Raw genomic sequence first — 7,778 nt, 5'->3', positions numbered from 1 at the left:
AGTCAGTGGACCAATTTGGGGGATCTCCACTTTGTAAGCATTTTTTTTTAATAACTGTCAGGCCTGCATGTGTTTTGTTTGTATTGTTTTTTGGACTGTATGACTGACAGGACTGGAAACCATGTGCAACACTCCATCTAGCTCCCTAGACTTACAAAAAGAAACTAAGAAAGAGGAAAAGAAAGTGTACCCCCGGGTTTTTCAGGGAGATAACTTGGAAGAAGAAATGTGTCCTCCCCCATACTCCCCTTCCCAGGTTCCTTTTGCAGAACCTGAGAATGATCAAGAGGAGGAGGGAGCTATAGAACACTTGGCACCTGCCCTTCAAGTTTCTGAGGGGCCAGTCACTCAACGCTGCAGTGGGATCAACCCCCCATCTAATGCAGCTGTTTTTATCCCTACGTGCCATAGGTACTGTGGATGTGGATGGTCAACAGCAACCCAATAGTGTCCATTTTCTACCAGTGCTCTATACAATTGGTGCATACAAAACGCCCCCTTTTCTGAGAAACCCCAGGATTTAATTCATTTGCTTGAAACTATTCACTTTACTCATCAGCCCACTTGGGATAATTGCAGTCAGCTTTTACAAGTTTTTTACCACTGAAGAGAGAGACCATATCTGAGAGGCAGACCAGAAACATATCCGTGGCCCACAGGAGTGCCCATCACGGATCCTGCTCTGATCGCTGCCTATTTTCCTGAGATCTGACCAACATGGGACTACAAGACAGTTGAAGGTAGGGAGCATCTCCTCATGTACCGCCAGGCTCTGTTGGCAGGTCTCAAGGCGGCGGCCTGCCGACCTACTAATATGGCCAAGGTTTATGATGTAAGACAGGGAGTAAGTGAAAGTGCAGCAGCATACCTTGAGCGGCTCTTGGAAGCTTTTAGTCAATATACTCCATATGATCTTGAGACCCAGGAGTTGGCTCAGATGATTATGTTTGCCTATATAAATCAAGCTGCACCAGACATAAAGTTGCAGGCTCTAGACAGCCTTGGTGAAAAGTCTATAATTAGGGATCTAGTAGCTACGGCAGGAAAGGTTTACAATAAGAGAGATAGAGGAGCAAAGACAGGAAAGCAAGGACAGAGAATGTAAAATGGACCATGAAAAGAGAAACCGGGCCAAGGAAAAGAGGCCAGATTTGTTGGACTCACCACTATCTCATGCTGAGCATACCTGGTTCACAGATGGCAGCAGTTTCATTCGAGATGGAAAAAGGTACATGGGCCCAGCAGTCACAATGGACACTGTGATAGTGTGGGTAGAAGCACTCCACCAGAGAACATCTGCACAAAGAGCAGAGCTAGTGGCACTAACAAAAGCCCTACAAATTGGAAAAGGGAAGAGACTAAACATTTACATAGACAGTCGGTATGCTTTTGCCACCGTGCATGTCCATGGAGCCATTTACCAAGAGAGGAGGATGCTGACAGCTGAGGGAAAGACTATTAAAAACAAACAAGAAATTTTAAGCCTCATCCAGGCCTTATGGGAAAAAGCAAATATTGCCATCATGCACTGCCCTGGCTATCAAAAGGGAACTGATTCATTAACCAAAGGAAATAACTTGGCTGATCAGGCAACTAAGGAGGCGGCCCTCCAGCCCGGAGCATAAGTACTGACTCTAGTAGACCCAGGGCCACGAGCTTTGCCTCCTGAGCCTCAGAATTCCCAAGAAGACTTCGAGTGGATAAAGAAAATTCCCAAGGCCTATAAACCCCCTGGCAGAGAAGGAAACAAAGACTGGTGGAAAACTGGTGAGGGGAAACTTACCTTGCCACAAAGATTGGGCAAGGGGATTCTTAAGAGAATCCATCGGGTCTCTCACATGGGAACCTGAAGAATGCAGAACTTGCTCTGACACTCAAGTAAAAAAGGCAAGGGAATCAACTCTTGAGGACATTGTTAAAAATTGTAAAGCCTGTCAACTCACCAATGCCCCCAATCAACCGGTTACAAAAGGAGCTCGCCTCCATGGAGATAGGCCAGGTGTGTATTGGGAAATAGACTTCACAGAAATTAAAACTGGAAAATTTGGATATAAAAATTTGCTAGTTTATGTAGAAACATTTTCAGTATGGGTTGAAGCCTACCCAACAAAGCATGAGACCACAAATATCGTGGCTAAGAAGATCCTGGAAGAAATTCTACCCAGGTATGGCTTCCCATCCCCCAATGGGTCAGACAATGGACCAGCCTTTGTCTCAAAAGTAAGTCAGGGAATAGCTCCTGCATTGGGGACAGATTGGAAATTGCACTGTGCTTATAGACCCCAGAGTTCAGGGCAGGTATGAATCAGACTCTATAAGAGACCTTAACTAAATTGGCCTTGGAGACTGGTGTAGACTGGGTATCACTCCTTCCTTTTGCCTTGTTTAGAACAAGAAATTCACCCTATCGGCTTGTCCTTACTTGCTTGCTGATTTGGATGATACTGAATTTCTGTGTAAGCTTGACTATTTACAGCTGGTGCATAAGAGTATGTGGCCCCAACTTAGAGCATTATATGATTCTGCTTCTATTCCTATCCCACATTTGTTTAAACCAGGGGACTGGGTGTTTGTTCGAAGGCACAATTTGCAATCTCAGGAAACAGGATTGAAGGGACCTTACATAGTGCTACTGGCTACACCCACTGCCCTTAAGATGGACGGTGTTGCTGCTTTGATCCACTGTTCCCATGCCAGACCAGCTGACCCCTTTGCCCTGGATGACCATCAGGAAACATGGGAAGTCTCCAAGCATCCTACCCAACCACTGGGCATACGCCTCAAGAAAAGATAAATGGACTGATTGTTATTGCTATACTCGTTCAAGATCAAGAGCTGTTGAAGTTTAGTTTTGGGCCAGAGCCACAAGATTGTGGCTCAGGACCATAAATCAAGCGTGAGGGGGGGCGGGGGTTGAAAGGCTAAAGTTTGAGACAGTGACCACTTGTTGCTTGTTTCTGTCTAGCAAAGCAACACGTGGTGGTAATCCAAACACTTGGTTGATTGTGTGCCTTTATAAGACCTGCAAATCTTTAGCTCAGGGCTCTCCTCCTAGGCTCCGCTGTGTCGGAGTGTAGGAAGAGGCCCAAGCTGCAGCCCGTTTAAATAAAACAGCTGTAGAGTCTGACTCTCGGTGGTCTTCTTGCGGGGCGGGGAGGAGGTCCTGCAACCATGGCATAACAGAGAGAGTCCTCCAGTCATCAGTTAAAGAATGAAGTGGACATTTTTAAGAAGGTATGGCACAAACACACCATCAGGTTGTACCAGGTGATGGAGAAGGAAGAGTATATGTATCTCATCAATGGAACTGGCCAGTAGGGGGATACCTTCTGGGGTGGATCTCAAAATCCTGCCGCCTATAAGAGGATGAAACCAAGAGGCTCTTCACACCAATTGTAAGTGCTGTTCACTACCCACACCAGAACAGAATCACATACTGAGACCTTAATTCCAACAATATCCTGTTGGATACCAAAGGCAATATCAAAGTCAGTGGTTTTATCTGAGCATCTGGTTCACCCTGGGGCAGTTGCTATCAAATGTATGTGCTGCTGTGCTATTCCACCCCCCTAAATTTTCCTGGAAGAAAGAAATGATGGCCAGGTGCCAGTCGCTCACTCCTGTGATCCTAGCTATTCAAGAGGCTGAGGTCTGAGGATCATGGTTCAAAGCCAGCCCAGGCTGTCTCTATCCTCTGACCAGACTCATACTGATACCAAAGACTAATTTGAGGTGGAGATGGTAATGGATAGAGATGGCTAGCATATAGTTACAACTCTTCTCAGAATAAGCTGCTGAATGTGGGCCCAGGAACAGAGCAGTTCCAGACAAAGGGGAGGAGAACCCTAAGAGATATCAAAGATAACTTCACTTGAAAGCCAGAAGGCCCTGTTATTGAGATGGGGGAGATTTGTAGGTGGTGTACTAAAAAAAAGAGTTGAAAGTGGGATCCACGAATTGAGATCAAAACACTGTTTGCCTAGCAAAACCCTCAGTCCAGCCAAGAATACAAGTGCATCAACTGCCATGGAGTTCCTCTGGAGGGATTCCAGCCACTGAGCACCTTGTACTGCAGTGTAAACTGAAAGTTGTAGTTATCAAAGCATGTAATTTTTGTGCATACAAAACTACTTTAATTACACTTAAACTACACCCTAGTCATTACAATTTTTGTTTGATTTATTTTATTCTGTTATTTAAGATGCAGTCTCATTATGTAGCCAAGTCTGATCTTAACTTCATAATTATACTGCTTAGTCTCCTAAGTGTTGTGATTACAGGTGTGTCCCTCTTTGTTGTCCATCATATTTTACCTGCATGTTACCTAAACTTTCAATACTTTATTTTATCCCTTGGCAATACTGCGGTTTTGATTCAGAGGCTGGTGCTGGGCAACCTAGTGCTCTACCACTTGACCTCTGCGCCTGGCCTTACTCTTCATTTTGCTTTAGATGAGCTCTAATTTTATTATTTTTTGTATTGTATTTTATGTGCTTGGGTCAGAATCAGACTGTGATTGTAATGTATTTTCCTGCTGAGAAGCTTTTTTGTCCTTTTATATTTCTTATAAATATAAATTTTCTTCTTAATAAAAAGAAGGTACACAGAGGTGTTACATTTATATAAGTCATTTTAAAGTTGAAAACCTTATTTTAGAAGAGTAAAAATGCATATAATCACTAAATTTTATCTCTAGAGAAAATGGCTACAAGATTAAATGTTTTTGGAGGCTAGGTCAGTGGCATTTGGAATTGTTCTCACTTCAGTTCCAGACAATGCTACATAGCTCCAGGCCTGCATGGCCTAAATAAAAGCAAGTAAAAAGTAAAAAAAAATGATTTTTTAGGGCACATCTGTAGAAGGTTTGAAATACATTTGAAATACATTTTATTGACCTTTTGTATATTTCTGTGCTGATGAAAAGTGATATAGGAATTATGGTACAATATGACACACTCTTCTAACATAACATAGCATTATCACATTACCCAGCAATTCCATTGCTCATTGCGTAACCAAAAGAACTGAAAAGAAAAAACTAATAGCTCATATGCCAATAATAATAGCAAAGTTCACAATAGTCAGAAGCTGGAATTACCTGGAGTGTCTATAGATATACAGGTTTACAAAATATGAGGTAAGCATTAATGGAATATGACATCCACAAAAATGCTGCAATTAATATATATCTGTCACGGATGGACACAAAAAATAATCTACTATTTATGTGAAACATTGACTAAACCATTTTATAAGAGAAAATGGAAGATCAAAATTTCTGGGGAAGGTCATTGGGGTGATTATTACTCAATGATTGTGTGGATTCCATCAGTATCAACAAGATAGTTCACAAATAGAGGTAATGGTGTGGATATAATTAATGTCACTGGAATTTATACGTGCTTAGCAAGCATGAGGCCCTGCGTTCATCCCCAGCACATCCAAAAAATGCTAAATCTTTCTGTTACCTACGTGCTTTTCTAATGTTTTGATTGTATCCCTCAAAGGATCTCTGGTGGATCTCTGATGTTTAGTCATGCTTTATAGAGAATCCATTATTTTAATATTAATTTTAAATTTTAAAGGAAACCTCATATATTAAAATGAGGGCAATGCCTGCAGATCTAATTCAAGAGGCTAAAACAGGAAGACCCTTACACAGTCTAGGCTGCATAGAGAGGTCATGTCTAAATTTCCATGGTTGCTGCTGAAAATGGAGGGACAATTATTTGTAAGTAATTGCAAGTGATAGATAACTGAGAGATAAGTTTTTGATCACATTATATTTTGGTCATGTCAGCTTGTATTTAATATTTACATGAATTTTAAAATTTTTCCTTTTTCCCTTTCTCTCAGCATGTCATTTTGAAACTTTATACTATCTTCTCATTTGCTACATTTAAAAAGAAACATAGTTTTCCTTTGTATCATATTAAACATGGTTTTTGATTTTTTTCTATATTATACAACTACTATTATTTACTTTTGAAAATGTTAGGGAAATGAACACGAAGATATGTATTCAAATGTTTTTTTTCATGCGATTGTTTCTAACACATTTATAAGATTATTTCTTTGTTGCTTTGTATGTCCCTTCCCCACAGTATAACTCCTGCTTTCACTGTATTTGATGTCGGTATAATTTGTGGAGAGGAAGGGGAAAAACAAATCGTTTAAATAGGGATATAGGTGGACCCATTGCAACAATGAGATGTACAAGTCGTTATATCGAAAAATGAACTTTACAACTTTGGTGCGGGGAAGGGGGGGTAGCGGGGAGGATTGGGTGGGGGAGTGAGAGAGGATGGGAAGGGATAGGAAGGGGAAACAAAGGAGGAGACTACAATGCTTGATAAGAAATGTACTCATTATCTTGCCCATGTAATTGGAACCACTCGGTACAGTATGTTCACAATAAAAAATGAAAATTAAAAAAAAGAAAATTTTATGTTTTTTTCTGCATGTAAGGATTGGCCACTGTCTCAGAGAGTTCTGCCAATTGAGCCACAGATAAACTTCCAGCTTCATTCTTTTGAAAAGTCTCATGCAAAGCCCAGCACAACTAAGGAGGCTGAAATCTGATCTTGATTTGAAGCCAGTCTGAGCAGCAAAGTATGAGATTCTTATCTCCAATTAATCACCAAAAAGCTGCGGGTAGTAGAAAGGTATCTAGCCTTGTGTAAAACAGGGCAAGTTCAAGCACTAGTATTGTAATTACATTAACAAGTCTCATGGACTTTCTTGCTTGGGTTGGATTTGAACTACAACCCTTAAATTTCAGCCTCCTGGGTAGTTAGGATTTAAAGGCATGGGAAATCAACCGCAGACATTTTAATTTTTTTTTTTTTTTGGTCATTCGTGGGGCTTAAATTCTGGGTTAGTTGCTGTCTCTGTGCTCTTCAGCTCAAGGCAAACAGTCTACCACTTGAGCCATAGAACCACTTCCAGTTTTCTGGTGCTTTATTAAAGATAAGAGTTTCACAGAATTTCCTGCCTGGGCTAGCTTGGAATTCTGATCCTCAGATCTCAGCCTCCTGAGTAGCTAGGATTACAGGCATGAGCCACTGGTGCCCGGCTTATTTTTAATATTTTTAACCAGCTCTTTCTTGCCTTCTACCTCAGTACATTTTATTTTGTCCAGTAGACCTGATCTTTGGGCCACATTGCTGTTCCTTAGTTATTTTGAAGGGGGGTAGGGGTTGAACACTCGGTATGGGTGCTGTCTTTGTGGTTTTCAACTTAAGGCAAATGCTCTACCAGTTGACCTACAGAGCCACTTCAGGTTATCTGGTGGTTAATTGGAGTACAAGAGTCTCATGAACTTTCCTGACAAGGCTGGATTTGAACCATGGTCTTCATATCTCAGCCTCCTGAGATTACAGTGTAGAGCCAGCAGTGCCCTTCTGTTTCTTAGCTTTTTGACTTAAGGACGATGTTTTACAAATTCAACCACAGCTTCACTTCTAGCTTTTTTTGTTTATTTGACATAAGTTTCTAATGTACTTTTCTGGGTAGTCTGGCTTCAAACCGTGATCCTCATATTTCAGCTTCCTGAAGTGCTCTGATTACACACATGAACCACAAACCCATTGGTCATTTAAAAATATTAATATGTTTTTTTCCACTTTATCTTGTTAAAATTTTCCTTGTTTTTTTTTTTTTACTTTTGTATATGTTTTTGTCCTGGGGCTATATATCAGGGAGCGGATGCAATGCCAGAGCTTTTTCTTCAAGAGTAGTGGCTTTGCACATGAGCCAAAGTATAGCTTGTGGCAATA

The sequence above is a fragment of the Dipodomys spectabilis genome, unplaced genomic scaffold (genome assembly GCF_019054845.1).
Source record: "Dipodomys spectabilis isolate Male_0828 unplaced genomic scaffold, ASM1905484v1 ptg000228l, whole genome shotgun sequence".
NCBI lineage: Eukaryota > Metazoa > Chordata > Mammalia > Rodentia > Heteromyidae > Dipodomys > Dipodomys spectabilis.
This window is presented reverse-complemented; position numbering follows the sequence as displayed.